The following is a 15465-nucleotide window of genomic DNA, read 5'->3' on the forward strand; positions in this document are numbered from 1 at the left end:
TTGTCAGGTTTTTGGTCACAAGAGTGGGGAAAATGACTAAAACAGAAATGTTGCATTACTACTTTTGAAAGCCTGGACAAAGACTACCAAAATCACTTCCTTTGCCAATGCACGAACAGTTCTGGGGGTAAAAATGTCTCATCTACTAGCGTCCAATTGATTCACAAATTCCAATGAAAATGACTGTATCCCCAGTGTGTTCTAGGCCATGTGCTGACTGGCTACAGGATGATTTGAAAGGGAAAGGGACCCTGTCCCTTACAGTCTGCAGAATTTGGGACAAAACCAACAGAGTTTCGAGGACATTGGAAGTCAAGCAATCCCTGATAGCATGTGATGCAAGTAACCTCTATCACAATTTCAATCAGCAACCATTTCTGTCTCCACCTCTTTTGTTGGGTGTGGACTACCTGGAAAAGTAGCCACTGCAGTTTGCCCAGCTCGGTTATGCTGCATTTCCTTACACTGGGCCAACATTGGTCATCTTTCATTTTTCCCCCATAGCTCTAGCTCTTCCTCTGGGAGCTGCCCAAATGTACCTTTGCAATTTGGAGAACACTGATGGGGCTCTCCATTCCACGTAGGTGGCCTGTTGCCATCCCCTTCAGCCATTCTTGTTGCTAAAGCTGTTTTACCTGATGGAAGTGGGTTGGAATTTGGAGTTAGTCTTGGAACTGAGCTGCTGTCTCACTGCATGGGGTTAGGCCCTTTCGTTGTTTTTGACGTTAATCATGCATTTCTATTTTCTGACTTGTACAACAGAACAAAACTTCCATCTCATCAGACCATTCTGAACACAAATTCACAACACCTTTGTGAATATGCCAGCAAGTCCTGTGGACTGTGAAGGGCTCCCATGTCCTCTTACCTGTTTGTTTCTCCTTGGATCATCCTGGCTGCTCATTGCCTACTTAAGGCATTTGGGGTGGTGCTTGGTATGCAGAATGTCAGTCTAGTCGAGGCAGTGGTCTCACTTCACAGGTTTAGGTGAATGTTTAAGTGAGAGCAGGGCTGTACATGGTCTAAGCAGGCTTCCATGATGCAGTCTGTATTGAAGCCTTGGCTCCTTGACTTCCTCATCCAGCTGAAAGTCCTCAGGTTTTTGTCTGTTTGGGCATTGGGATACACTAGGCTTCCTGACCACAGCAGTTGGCAGGTGGTCTACGACAGGGCTTTGATGTTCCTTCCAGCTGGACTGTAGGTGTGCCGTCAGGCATGCAGCCCACGTGAGACGTCACCAAGTCTCTGCCCATCATTGATTTTATTGCTGGCTCTCCTAAGTTTGCGTGTCAGCTACAGTTCGGTTGAACATATTTTATTTCAAAAATTGATACTGATCTGGCTGCAATCTCTTTCCCTCATTGATTTTCCAGGGTTGGATCAGCATGTCAGGACTACAAAAAGAGTATCCCACACCTTTCAATGGTCTCTCAGTGGGAAAACATGACCTTCCAGTGGGAGACCATGACCGACATGCTGAGCAGAGTTTCTTGCAAGTACATACCTTCTATGTCAACTCAGCACACTAACATGAAGCACAGATCAATGAAAAATCCTGCCTCCCCTCAGAGTGATGCAAGTCCTTAGCCCTTCATGTATTGTTCAGTCAGCTGGATGTCCATCTCGGGAGATGGTGACCTTTGAATTCTGTGTCGCCTTTGTGGAAAAACCTTCCCAGACCACAAGCACATAGACAGCAGCAGTCATGAAGGGGGTTGATACTTACACAGCACACGGTCAGAGTGTCACTGGAGTGTCAGCAGAACCTGTGTATGGATTTCCGCTAACCCCCCTCTACAGACATGGAAAATGAGCTTTAGAAAAGCTCTGAAAATATCACCAGGATTACAGACTGGAAAGTGGTGGAGCTAGACCTGAACCTGGGAAGGCTGGCTTTGTACCATTGGCCTTGACCACCTCTCATGCCTGGATTGTGGTTAAGGGACCAGCAATTGTGTGGCAGGATTTAAATAGTTACTGACATTAGCATTTCCTTTTGGAAGATGTGATGTAAGAGATAGATGGTATCTTTGGTGGAGAAGGTTATTGCTAAGGAAAGGGTAGATACTAGACTTTTTATTTTATCCCATTCCAAATTTCCCCTTTAAGTCCATCCATCTACTGAGTACACTTTCGTGCATCATATTATCAATTCTGACACATTCCATCTTAAAATTAAAGAGTAAGCAAGTGAAAATAAAAGAAATTGTTACTTGCTTTCCTGGAGTTCTCATTTCAAATAATCCCTAGAGTCATAGGTAGTGCACATGGAGCCTGGGAGCAATGACCTTGAGCCACGCCATGATATTTTCAACAGCCAAGGTCATTTTCTGAGTCTTGCTTCCTGAATAGTGGCAAGCAGAGGGAAAAAAGGGGTCTTTTCTGGTAATTGTTGAGTCAATATCAGGATTATCTAGTTAGAGCAATTTTCTCTAAGATTTCCATTCAATCCAGGCTTTATTTTCCTGCTTTATAGTTGTATGAATCCAGGTATCACTTGAATGTCTTTCAAATATGTCTCATAAGACTGTGGTCATAGTGCATGGAAATTGTGGTGTGAATGAGAAATGTCTCCATAGACTCAACAGTGTGAACACTTGGTCCTCAGCTAGTGGTGCTGTTTGGGAAGGTGGTGGAGGAAGTAGTCACAGGGGGCTGGCCTTGGGGTCCTATAGCCTGTCCCTATTTCCTGTCCACTTTCCACTTCCTGGCTGTGGCTGCCATGTGATCAGTCGGCCTCCTGCTCCTGCAGCCATGCCTTCCAGAACTGATGGAATGGGTACCCTTGAAGCCAGAGCCAAAACAAACTCTCCTTCCTCAAGCTGCTTCCTGTCAGATACTTGGTCTAGCAACATGTAATGGAGACATCTAATTCACTAGAAAATGCCATTTTCTGTGGTTGTGTCTCCATTGCTCAGATCTTGGTCACTCACATTTCGATTCCTTCAGATTGGATCCTGCTTCATGCCATGTGTTGCATGAATTTTAAACCCTTCAACAAACCAGTTTTTATCAGAGAGAGAATGTCAAGTACTCTCAGTCACTAATGAGCTGGCATTTTCTTGAAATTCCTCAAATAGTTATAATTACCCGAGACATAGTGAGACATCTGGCATACGGGAAACAGTCCTCCAAATAGACCAGTGAGAAAGGCCGTCAAGATGGAAAACCATTAAAAGGAGGAAATGGACATTAACCCGGCAGGGTAGTCCAGAGCAGGCTGGGAGGCCCCAAGGACACTGTGCTTTCAGTCTCCATCCTTGTTTGTATCATTGTCCTGCGTTACCAAAGATGCTGCTGCCACTGCTGACATTGTCATTTCCTGGGCCAAGAGGTCCATTTGTGTGTATTTGGAGTGCATCTCTGCTGTGCCCGCTGCATGGGGAGGCCGGGAGGTGGCTCAGCTTGCAAGCCATGCCACTGAGAGCTCAGATATTCTGGGAAGGCAGCCTACAAAGCAAACCATGTGAGCAATCACCCAATGTCACCCAGAGGCAGTGGAAATAAGAAGATGGGAACATTTGTTTTTCTTTTAAGAGATCTCAAAATACTTGACCTTATCCTTGAGTTGATCAAAGCATGCATGCATTGCCTCTCAGCCTTTAAAGCCAACTGACATGTCCCCAACATACCAGGATGCAGACTTCAGCATGCAGTCTTAGGTGCACAGTGCAAGCCTGGCCTAGAGAAGTGCCCAGAACCCAGAGAAAATCATCTACAGCTCCAAAGCCACCCCCACACCAGTGAAGGTGGCTATAGGGTCTTCCCTGGTAATTTTATGCTCAAACACACCTGGCCCAGAAGAGGATGGGGTTTCCAGGTGTTCAGGCTGAGGGGCAGGCTATCGTAAGGGTAAAATTCTTCAGGAAATGTATGGAATGAATAGTGGAAAATGCACATGTACATCTCGCATGACATTTTCTGATATGAGCTGCTAGAAGAGAGAACACATGGGTTTGTCACAAAGCTCCCAGAGTGACAACACAATAGACCAACAGAAAAGCCCTCAGAGATGACTGGGACCCTAAGGCCAATGGACATCAGCACTGGACCATGTCACCCCTGCTGTGTGAGATGGGGAGCCAGCCTGGGTGCAAGAGGGGCCCTGGGCTCAGAGGATGTTGGCAATAGCTCGAAAAGAGGGTACTGTGTCTACTACGCCACACCAAGGACATTACACAGCACCCCATATGTGGAAGTGCACCTGGCGTCGGGCAGGGGAGGTAGCTGCCTCAGTAAGGCGCTTGCTGTGCGAACATGCAGGCCTGACCTCACCCCCCTGACTCTGTGTCTAGGAAAAGTTAGATTTGCTGGTGCGCTTATTATCCCAGGCTGGCGGGCTGGCACAGCCACGTCTCGGGGGCTCACTGGTCAGCCGGTCTAGCCTGCTTAGAGAACTGCAGACCAGTGAGATCCCCCATCTCAAAATAGGTGGAAGGTAGCTTGAAGGATGGGATGGACAAAAAGATACGCTTGACATGCAACCAGAAGGAAGAAAACTGCAGGGGGAAAGGAAGGGAATTGGAAGGAAGAAGGAGAAAGGGGTAGAAGAAAGAATGGGAAAAGACAAACACAAATTGTATTTGAAAATGTCATTAAAAAACTAGAAAAAAAGGTGGGTGGCATATTAAGAATGATACCTGAGGTTGTTCTCTAACTTTCATGACACCTGCGCACACACACACACACACACACACACACACACACACACACACACCTGATATGACTAGGTTTTATCTTAGTTACATATATTTTCAACAATATTGATTTGCAAGAGAAAAATAAAGCAGTGTCTAAACTCCTTTAGCAGTAAATACTCCATATTCAGGTCTAGGTTCTAGGTACTGTCTGAAGTAAGATCAGCTCTGGCCTTGAACCTGGGGTTCAGTGTAGCCCAGTGTGTGGGCTCAGCTGTAGGTCCTAGCCCAGAGGGGAGCCTGTGAACAGTGAAGGAATGCCAAACAGTTACTGGAAAGCTCACTGGCAACTAGAGACCAAGCATGTGTAAAAATCAGCCCGTTCAAGGGCTGGAGAGATGGCTTGGAAGTTAAGGCATTTGCCTGCGAAGCCTAATGACCATTCGTCTCTCCGGAACCCCCATACGCCAGACGTATATGCATCTGGAGTTTGTTTGCAGTGGAGCACCCATTCTCTCGCTCTCTCTCTTTCTCTCTCGGCCTCACTCTGTCCCTTCCCTCTCAAATAAATAAATAAATGAAAATAAAATTCTAAAAAATATCAAGTTGTTCAAAAAGATTGAAATCACTTTTGGCAAATAGAGTTGAAATCTCACCTCAGATAAGTAGGATTGATATCCTATAAAGAGCACTATGCACACACACACACACACACACACACACACGGAGAGAGAGAGAGAGAGAGAGAGAGAGAGAGAGAGAGAGAGAGGAGCGAGAGAGATTTCCAGAGTAATCAGAAGAAACATTATCACTGGTATTTCTAACACAATTGTGGATGAGGTGGAAAGTGAGACTCCTGTATGAAAGGTGTCAGAATTCTGGGCACATCCCCAAATGACATCTCTTTGAAGGGAGCAAATATGCAAACGCAGATATGAAAGTAAGCCTTTCACAGTAGCCAGAGTGGCAGAGAGAGAGCCGGGCATCGATCCTCTGCATGACAGAGCTCACCAGTAACTCTTACACACTTGCCACGTCATCTTTCTTTCCCCAAAGGAGAGCAAGCAGTCCATATGCAGCTTGTTAAACGAGATGAAATGGATGGAGATCCTATCAGGTTGGGATCAATGAACATTTCTGCCAATGGCTAGTTCGTAGTCTCAACTCACACACATCATGACTAGTGTTTGTGACATCTAGGGTGTTGGGAAGAAACCCATGAAGATGAGAACCAGCAAGCTTCTGCCTTTAGACAAGCAAAGATGGGGGCCGAGGAGCAGATGAGGTGTTCTCCGCTGCATCTGTAGAGCATCTCTAGAAGTGCGCTTGTTTCCAGAGTTCCTTGAAACAGTTTTTAAGGGAACTTTTCATGAAATGCTTTTATTTTTTTACATTAGTTCAATTTAGGACATTTATGGTGTGCCAGTGCTGGAAGTGTGTGTGTGATCCCTCTTGGTGGTGGGCATAGACACACATGAACACACCGTTTGCACAGGGTGAAGGGTTAGAGGTGGGCAAGCAGTCTATAATGACCCGGTCTGGGGCACAGAGAAGGCTATGGATGTTTCATTTCCAAGGGTGTCAGAGGCAGGCAGAGCTGAGTGTATGTGGGTATGCATGCTGATGCATGAATTTTTGTGTGACTGTGTCGGGAGTGGCGTGAAGAAGGCCCAGGAGCAAAGAAAGCTTCAGACCTGGGAATGGCAGCGCGTGCAGGGACAGCAGGTTTTGTTCATGTTTCCACCCTCCAGGGGAAGTCAGTGTCCTCTTGGGGAGCATCCGTGGGACAGCACCTTCCCTGCAGGGCTGAGATCCAGACCACAGGAGCCCTTGCACCACATGCTTGTGCCTGAACGTCCCTACAGTTGGCACTCCGACAAGTCAGTCTCTCCTCTGTTCCCTTTTTAGGTTTCTAACACTGCAAAGATGATCTGAACATGGGCCTAACATCCCTGCCTTTTGGAAACTTAATCCTCAACATGACAGTGTCGACAGGTGGGACCTTTAAGAGGTGACCAGGCTGCAAGGGCTCTGCCTTTGCCAATGGGTGAATGTTGTCCTCCCAGGCAAGAGATCGTGGCAAAGATGGGTTTTGGGTTGGGGAGATAGTTTGGTCAGTAAAGCGCTTGCTTTGCCAGCATGAGGTTCTGAGTTTGGCATCCAGAATCTATGTGAAAACGCTGGCTGCGGTCATGCATGCTTGCAATTCCAGTGCTGGGAGGTTCAGTCAGGCCAGTCTATGTAGCCCGATTGGTGAGAGACCTTGTCTCACACAGAGGTGGATGGCATTCCTGAGGAACAGCGTGCAAAGTTGTCCCATATGCACATCTATACATGTGCCCTGCTTTCCCAGAGGTAGGCTCAGTCCCTGCTGCAGTTACCTTTGCATTGCTGGACAAGCACCCAACCAAAAGCAGCTATGGGAGGAAAGGGTTGGTGCCAGGCTTACAGATTCCGGGAAGCTCCACCATGGCAGAAGAGGCTGGCTCACTTCCATACATCTGCAGCAGAGAGAAAATCCAGTGCCAGCCAGCACCAGCCAGAGCTCAAGCTGGCTCTAAACCCACCCAGTAGGGCTGGACTCAAGATCTGCCCCCAGTGACACACCTCTTTCAGCAGAGCTCTGCTTGCTGGAGACTTGAGTGGGAAGCTTAATCTTAATAAAAAAATAACTGAGGCTGGGGCTTGAGAGATGGCTTAGCACTTGCCTGTGAAGTCTAAGGACCCTGGTTCGAGGCTCAATTCCCCAGGACCCACGTAAGCCAGATGCACAAGGGGGCACATGCATCTGGAGTTTGTTTGCAGTGGCTGGAGGCCCTGATGTGCCCATCCTCTCTCTCTCTCTCTCTCTCTCTCTCTCTCTTTCTCTATGCCTCTTTCTCTTTCTGTCACTCTCAAATAAATAAATAAAATAAACACAGTTAAAAAAATATGTGAGCCTATGGGGGGCATAGATATTCAAACCACCACAGTCCTCACCTTTTCACTGTTTTTAATTTTTTAAATTTATTTAGCGGGAGAAAGAGAGCATGAGCCATACTGAGATTGGGCGTACCGGGCCCTCCTGCCTCCACTGAACCATCTTCCCAGCCCCTCACCTTTCCACCCTTGTGCTCTGAAGCCCGTGCACCAAGAAGCCCCTCACCAGCTCGGCTTCTAACTCCTAGACCCCTGGTACTAGGGAAACACCTCTGTCTTGATGCATTCCCAGCCCCGAGTATTTCAACATTGCACAAAGGCAGGCCGGGGCTCCCCTTAATTTCAGTGCCCTAAATGCTCCCCACTTTATCCCAGCTCTACTGCCAACTAGCTGGTGCTATGGTGAAGGCACTTTTCCCCTGGCCTTCTTTCCAACTGGGAAATCCACTGGATGACCTCTGCAAAGTGTGACCATGCGTTTGCGTGGGCAGGGGGGATCCCGTGGGGGCAAAACAGCAGGTTACCCCTTGACTACATGCAGAGCAGAGATAGATAACCGAGCTGCGTTTCTGAGGGACTTTAAAGAATCACTTCTTGCCATCCGTGGCACGTTTAAACACTCCACATATTTCAGGAGACAGTTAACTTCTGTGTTGTAAAGAAAGATTTAATAAAGACGTGCGTGTTGGGACTTGCTCTGCCGGCACTTCTGTCTGTGGCTGGCAGCTCGGGGCGCGGGCCTTTGACTGCACAGCCGGGGATTTTCTCAGCTGAGCTGCTGTACACACTGTTTTAACTCTTCACCTTCCTTTCCTCAGTCGAGTCACCTTCAGACACTAGCCGGCAGCATAGCGCACAGGTCCCGGTATCACGCGAGCATGTTGAATCAGCTCCGAGTGCAGGTCCTGGGAGCCTGGCCCCCTGGCTTGCAGGGGGCCACCTTAGCTCAGAAGGCGAGGCGAGGTGGAGCCAGACTGCAAACCCGTTGTTGTGTACCAGGCTCCTGGTCCTCAAACACCACCGTGGAAATACCCTTTGGTTCTCCAAGCAGTTAAGATCCTATCTCTGTTGAAATCGTCGTGACGGGAGGGAGGGGTAATTTCGGGGAGCCTGTTAGCAGTGCTCTGAAGCATCCTCACCCCCTTTCTTCTTTTGTGGTCCATCTTTTATCGAGGCCTATCTGCCTTCAGCATCTGGCCTGCCTGCCAATACTAAATATCATTTTAATGGTAATAATACCTTGCACTTTGCAAGTTCCCTTTCATCCGAGGAGCCCAGAGCACTTTAGGAGCGTTAATTAATGAAGCGCTGCACACCGTTTGAGGTGGAGATGCCCTGGCGTGGTACGAGATGGTTCAAGTGGTTCCCTCTCAGGCTCGCCCACTCCCCGGGTCTCAGCAGACATTCCAACAAAGGCTCCACCTGCAGGGTTCAACCGAGTCCTCGATGAAAGGCAGGCGTCCCTGCTGAGAACCTTCTGGTGTGGCTGTGGGAGCCGGGGCCTAGCCCTTCACCTTACTTCCTAAAGAGCATCCTTGGACCTGGCTGGTTCCTCCGCCTTGTTGTCTCTTGCTTCTCCTGATGTAGAACTTGTAATGCCTCTCAGAGGAGATAAGACCAGTGTCTATTCTAGCCTTGTCGCCTGGACGTGGAGAAGCAAAGGGACAAGACACTAGGTGCCATTCTGCTGTTACAAGGGCAGAACAGAGACGGACTGTCCCTTTCCTGGGCCCAGCAGCATCAGGAATATGAGCCTTTCCACTGAGAGACCAGACACCCTGTGGTAATCTGTGCAGCCAGTGTTTACGACTGTCTGCCTATGTTTGTCATTCAGAGAGAACTATGATGGAAGGAGAGCATTAACGCTTCCTTTGGTCTGACCCTGCAAGATGACATGCCAGAGCTGGTGAAAGACAGCTGGGGAGATGTTAGCCCATGGAGGACTTGAAAGGTTTTCTTCACGGCATCCCTCACAGGCCACGCTGGCCAGTGGTTGCTCTGGACCAGGGCAGGGTGTTGAAGGGCCTCCCAGGAGGTGTTCTTAGGGTCAGGTGCCCAAGATGCTCTGCTTGCTGCAGAAGCCTTGTCATTTTATTTGGTTCTGATGATGCCCTGTCCTGTGGATTTGTCTCTAGTGGTCTGTTAAGAATCACAGTCGAGCCAGGCATGGTGGTGCACACCTTTAATCCCAGCACTTGGGAGGCAGAGGTAGTAGGATAGTCATGAGTTCAAGGCCACCCTGAGACCACATGGTGAATTCCAGGTCAGCCTGAGCTAGAGTGAGACCCTACCTCAAAAAAAAAAAAAAAAGAAAAAAGAAGAGTCACAGTCACAGTGGAAAACCCACTCCTGCCAACCGTAGGTCTTAACTTGGCTGGAGACAAAGAGAAGCAGGCATCAAGTGGCCACTGGGCAAAGCCTGATGATGACTGTGAAATGCAAAGGTCAGGGCTGCTGCTCTCCTCTCCCGTTTTGGGAAAGTGGTGCCCTGGCCATAGGCTTTTCTGCTGACCATTTGTGCCTTGGTGAGCATAAGTGGAGGCCAGGAAGGAGAGGGGAAGATGGTTGTCTTCTAAGTGACTAGCTGTGTCAATGTGATGGTGTGAGTGTGTCGATGTGTAGGTGACTATGAAAGTGAGTTTAAGTGTAAATGTGCGTGGGTGTGTTTTGTGCCTGTGAGTGTAAGTAGCAGCGAACACTTGCCTGGCTCTGTGGCAGATGCTTCCCGTCTGGCTACCTTGGCTGTGTGTGTAATGCTGACCCTGTGTGGAGTTGGTGCTGCTACAATATGGATGCTAACCTTCCCTGAAGACCATGTCTTGAAGACCCATTTCCCAGCATTTCACCACTGGGAGGTGGTGGAACCTTTAGGAAGCAGAGCCTGGGGGAAGCTTCTAGGTCACAGGGTATGCTTTTGATGGAGATCCTAGGATTCTAGCCTTTTCTTCTCCCTCTCTCTCTCCCTCCCTCCCTCCCACCCTCCCTCCCTCTCTCCCTCTCTCCCTCTCTCCCTCTCTCTCTCTCTCTCTCTCTCTTTCTCTCTGTCTGTCTCTCTCTCTCTCTCTCGTGTCTTTGCTCTGACATGGACTTCTGTCACAAGGTACTGGGTTGACACAGGCCCAAAGCAATGAGCCAACAGATCTCAGAAGGGGCCACTCCGGGCTTTCTCCTCTGAAGTCGCTTGTCTCCATTGCTGTCCAGCTACCTGTCCCTGGCAAGCAGAGAGAAGGACCGGCGAGCCCTGTGCAGACTGTGGCTGCCTCAGCCTGGGCCCTACCCTCCTGCTCACAGTGAGCCTGGGCTTTTCCTCCCAGGAACTCCTGTCCCCTCAAGAGTCAGCAAGTCACATCTGCTGGGCTCAAAGCCTGTGTTGGTCCCAGGTCTGAGACTGACCCGTCCCCTGGTGCCTGCTGTTCCTTGGCCTGTCTTCATCTAGGAAACGCTGTCAGGAGTGGCTCCCAGTACAACCCTAGCACCTGCCCTCTGGCTGGGTCAGGCTGGGTTGTTGTTCAGAAGCTGTTTCTTGAAATGATCCACCAAAGCAGTAGGTCCTTTGGAACTATTAAAAACAAGTTTAAAAGCTCATATGGACACTTTGCTACAAAGAAAAAAATTCCACAAAGCTGAGATGGGTGGAGGTCTCTTTCTTGTAGGCTACAAAGGATGCACTGTCCTGGTCCAGTCTTGCCAGGAGGAGATGGCTCAGCAGGTTGGACATCCAGTCCTTCCCCCTGTGGTCAGCAGGCACATCCCTGCATGGTCTGGAGTTCTTCATGGAGGTCTGGAGTGTCCTTGTATCCCTGAAGTCTTCCCAGCAGTAGACTGCCCTGGCTTTAGTGTGGAAGGCTCTCCTGTGGGAGCCCATGTGACAGCTTGATGCTCCTCGTAAAGCTGGAACTGACAAACCCCCACAAGTCCGAGACCCTGCTGTCCTGCACTTACCCATTTGCTAGAACTGTGTGTTTGGGACAAGATCAGAAAGGGGCAATCCATCCCTGGCCTTACCCTCCAGAGGAAAGACACACACCTGGGACACTCCACCCTTAGAGTTTGGCTAAACTCTGAGGAACCTTTTCAGGGTGGAAATAGGCTTTGCACTTTAACAGCTGTGGCTCTGTTAGAGACATGGCTGCTTCTCTGCTCTCATTTCCCCTTGAGGATGACAACGTGATGACCTTTCATCCCCTCAGTGCTGTGATGGGGCCAGTGTGGGGACGCTGCTTGAGATCACTGTCAGTGAGCACAGTGAAGGTCACACGGGCTCTCTACCTTCTCCCATGCTTACCTGGAATCGAATCCCACTGCCCGCTGTGGCCAGGGCCCCTCCTAGATAGGCTGTGGTTTCCCATTCATCACCCCATTCTCACCTCTGAGCTCTTCTTTTTGCCTAAGTTCTGTGCAGATGAAGGCATACGTGATAATGATGGCGGAGAAAGTTTTGAAGTCTCCCACCTTGGAAAAGTGCTTGTCCTTTACCACAGTCCACAACAGTGGGTGTCAGGGTATAGGTATAATGTTAAGGACCTCTAGGGAAGTGGCTCCTGTTTGACTGTTGGACTCCTGGCCTTCTGTTTCCTGGTTTGTGCTCATTGAAGGATGGTTCATGCACAGGAGTGTGCACTCCTTTGGTATCCGTCACATGAGCTTACATGACAAGTCATGGAGCCACAGTGATCACGACACTCCCATTGTGTCCCTGAATTGCTCATGCTTCTTGCAGTAATTGTTGCTCCTCCCAAAGCGCCTGGAAGCCATGAGCTGGCATCTGTGCCCGCGGTTCACATCCTCTACATTGTCCTGGTAAGTGACTCACAGGGGGCCCAGCTTCATGCAATCAGCAGGAGCTCCTGTGCTTCCTCGGCATCCTACGTGTATGAAAGCAGGTTGATCCTCTGAACTCTGACATGGATTTACACTGAGTCCTCCCTGGAAGTCATCTGTCCACGCTGCAGTGGATGGGCATGTGGTTTGTTCTTTGTTTGGGCTCTAGTAAAGTGGGCTAACGTGAGCTTTCACCTACTCAGGTTCACATTTCTTTGCCTTGGAGTGGGATGCTGAGGTGAGTGTATGCTTCATTCCACATAAGAAAATACAAGTGAGCTGTTTTCTAGATGAGCAACACATTCAGTATCCCATGTCCCAGCACTTCCGTCCTTCCAGGGGGTAGGTAGTGAGTGATGTCTCAGTGTAAGTTGACCTGCCGTTTCCAAATGAGATATGGTGATGAGCATTTATTTCTTCATGGCTTAACGTGCAATCTGTACATTCACTTTGGGAAGTGTCTGGTCAAACCCTGTATCCATCTCTCTTCTTTAGGGAATCACAGTTTATCTCATCATTAAATTGTGAGGGTTCTTTACAGACATTTGGCACAAGACTTCATCAGATATGTCTTCCACATCTTTCTTAGTTGGCAGCTGGCATTTTTATTTTTCTCATAGTACCTTTCAGGAACTGATGTTAGTTTTGATGAAGCCCAATGTGTGTACCAAGGGACTTAGAACTTCTTTAATTCCCCTTAGCAAATTTTTTCCTCCAAAAGTTGGTTCCAGTAACATTGCTAGCTAGTTTTCTCACTTCATTGGCATCATTGAATGCTATTATTTTCAATGTCTGATTATTTACTAGACAGAATGTTATTGCATTATTATCTTATCATGAATTTATGTTAGAGTTAGACAGATTGAATGTGTCTCATATTTTCTGGCCATTTGTTTTTCTCCTGGAAATTTCTTTTTTTTTTTTTTTATGTAGGGTCTCACTCTCTCCTGGAAATTTCTTGTTTCTCTCACTTATTTTCTGTCAGTCTCCATTATTTCTTCTCTTATTGATTTGAAGAGAACTACCAAAGCAAAGTTGAGTAATAATGATGATAATGGATATTGATGAGGAATCTAAAATTGGATCAAGGCATCAGTGAGAAATCCAGCGTCTAAGTGTCTGTGAGAAATCACAGCTAGCTCCTCCCTGGTGGTGAGAGATTGTATGCTTCCTTTTCAGAGCCTTGTGGATGTGAGAGCACGCTTCCTACTCAACATTGAACTTGAGGTTGAAACTAGATGAGTAAAGAGAAAAATCAGCAGGATTTGGGGTACAGGTGGTATAATTTTCATGCCTGGCATGATCACTGTGGGAGTTTGAATGGGTGTCCTCCAGTAGGTTCAGGAGGTTATTAAAGCTTCCTGGATTTCCAGCTGCCTACTGGAGGAAGTGTCACTGTGGGTGGAGCCTAGGGTCCAGCCCTAGGGTGTATGGGGGGTGGATCTGAATTCCAGCCTGATATGCAGAGTGTTGGAGTTCTGCCTGGTGTTCCTGGGGTGAGCTTGCTTATGGTGCTGGTGGAGGTATTTCTCTGGGTGTGGACCTGTGAAAAGGGGCTTCCTCCACCACTATGCGACTTTCCCTGTAAGGTTCAAATAATCCTTCCTCCCATAAATGTGGTTAGTTTGGAGGCTCATATCAGCAACATGAAGCTGACTATAACAATCACCTCTGTAGCAAAACCAAAAGAATCTACAAAGAATATGCTGGAACTTAAGTTTAGCAAGCAAGGACACCCTGTTCCATCTGTCAGCAATGGACAATTGGAGACTAAGATCCAAGTCATACTATTTACAGCAGCATCAAGATTCAGGGCCACATCTTACAAAACACATTCATGAGTTATATACAGAAAATAATCCAGCATAAAATGAATTATATACAATTATTACTATAATTGCATTCTGCTTATTAAACTGCCAGAAGTAAAAATATGTAATGACAGAACTTAGAAAATTAGTGTGTAACTGGTATAAACTTTTGGAAAATAAACTTTGTAATATGAATCACATTCATGAGCTAATTCCTAGATGGGAGAGTGTAGAATCGTCACTTAGGTTAGTGAGCACAATTGGGCTTTATACAGTTACAACTGTACGTGACATAATGAGAAACAATGAGGAGGTGGCTAGCTGGCTTTGCACACCATGGGCCATGGGTACAGTGAAGAGGAACCACCCCTCTCTCTCTCGCTGAGCTGACCGACATCAGAGTCACAGGTCCTGAGTCTGGATTCTCATTTTATCTGTGAACAAGTGAGTCACTTTAGCTATGTTCATTATATTTTCCCAGCCCCATTTGCCTGGTCTGTAAGGTAAGAATAGGAACGTGGACTATACTGGCCGCTGCAAGGATTGCTTTACATATTCCATGCTGCTGGGGAGAGTGCTCAGTGAACTCTAAATGCTAGCCTTCTCTAGCCATGCCATTTTACGAACACGGAAATAACACAGGAGTACGTAAGGCAACTGGCTGTCACTCGGTGGACAAGTGGGGAAAGACTGAAATTCCTTGTTGGTACTTTATACTACATCTCTTATTTCTGTCATAAGCTGTTACTTTGGGTGGGAAGGCTTATGTGTTTATAGTTCAAACTTTTTTTCTTGACAGTTTTCATACATGTACATAGTATATTTTGATCATAATCCCTCCTCATTTTCTTTAGTCCCCATTTTCTACTAAAGTCCATCTAACTGCTCATTCTTTTCAATGTCCCTTTTTTGTTTTGTTTTTGGCCCTCTTTCTTCATCTGTGATGATATGGCAATGGACACAGTGTTGTGAGGTAAAAACAGCTGCTGTGAACTCATGAATGCAATGGCCACTTCATGTTCAAAGTCAGCTTTCCAAAGCATGCCTCCATCCTTCATCCAAAGAATAGTCATTGTTGACAAGCTCATTATATGATTTAAAGTGAAAATATGCATGGAACAAAAGTGCACACAGACGGTAAACCTTCTTTAGCTTCTACATAAAAACAGACCAAGCCGGGCGTGGTGGCGCATGCCTTTAATCCCAGCGCTGGGGAGGCAGAGGTAGGATGATAGCCATGAATTCAAGGCCACCCTGAGACTCCATAGTGAATTCCA

This window comes from Jaculus jaculus, chromosome 10 (genome assembly GCF_020740685.1).
Source record: "Jaculus jaculus isolate mJacJac1 chromosome 10, mJacJac1.mat.Y.cur, whole genome shotgun sequence".
NCBI classification, from domain to species: Eukaryota; Metazoa; Chordata; class Mammalia; order Rodentia; family Dipodidae; genus Jaculus; species Jaculus jaculus.